This window comes from Penaeus vannamei, chromosome 10 (assembly GCF_042767895.1).
Source record: "Penaeus vannamei isolate JL-2024 chromosome 10, ASM4276789v1, whole genome shotgun sequence".
Taxonomy (NCBI): domain Eukaryota; kingdom Metazoa; phylum Arthropoda; class Malacostraca; order Decapoda; family Penaeidae; genus Penaeus; species Penaeus vannamei.
Window position 1 is genome coordinate 2,137,376 of NC_091558.1, and position 1,180 is coordinate 2,138,555.

Sequence of the window (1,180 nt, forward strand, 5' to 3'; positions counted from 1 at the left end):
GACCCATGACTCCTCTAAGACAAGCGACTTCGAACAAAAGAACCTGCAAATGACAAACAAAAGCTACCAGTTTGTGCTATTCCTCCTGAGACTGCAAGGCATTAGGCATGAAGGACACTCAGTCCCTTTTGAACGTTCACTTTCGTCAAGAAGGTCCTCGGTGGTCAAGCGATTCTGATTTTGTCAAAAAAATTGCAAGGTGGTAGCAATTTAAATCCTAGGTTAACGATACTCTTAAACTGACGAAGATTCATTATTTCAAGGTTAAAGTAACTCTTCCTGTTGGCCCAAATACTTGTGAGGGAGTAATCTTTCACAGGGGTTTGATGGCAATGGAAAAAAAGTGAAATTCTTGAAAACACGAAGGACCAAGACATAGTAGCCTTGAACTGCATGGCCAAGAAAGACGCAAACAAAACCCGGATTGTTTTTTTTTTTTACTGTTGCTTCAAGTAATATCCCTGAAAACGTCAGTATTGGATATTGACATGTCCAAATATTCGTATACAAAAATCTATGTGCAGTAATAGAGGTAAGAAATTTGGACACACCTCATTACGATGCATTGAAAAAGATACAGATTGGATCATAGAATAGGCTTAATAACCTTGGCCACATGCCGCTGGTTGATAGTCGAGACAACCAGCAAGCAAGCGAGCAAATGACATTCTATTAATATAACGAAAATTAATCCACAAAATCCGTTAATAAAGATAAATAAATAATAATTGATAATGACATTGATAATGGAGCTTTCTGGTGCATTTGTAATAAGACGTTTGTGTAAGAGATGATCAAAGATCCTGCGCGGGCGAGAATAGCGTCTTAAAAAAAAAAAAAAAAAAAAAAAAAAAAAAAATAGCACTCTTCTCCCGGCACCCGCAGCGCAGCGACATTGTAGTGAATTCTGTTTTTTTTCTATTTTTTTCAATACGTAAAAAACAAAGAAATTACACGTTTACGCCTTTGAAGGGATTCCCTGTTATTCACCTCCAGGTATCAATAGCGAAGGCGAGATGACCTTTTTAACGTTTTTTTTAAATCCCTTTTATTGTTTATCTACTCAGCTTTTAATGTGAAAATTGATTTATTTATCTATTTTTATGTTCAGTCTCTTTTACACATTTTACTATTTTAATTATACATGATTAAGATGAAATAGTAAACAACACGATGGTCG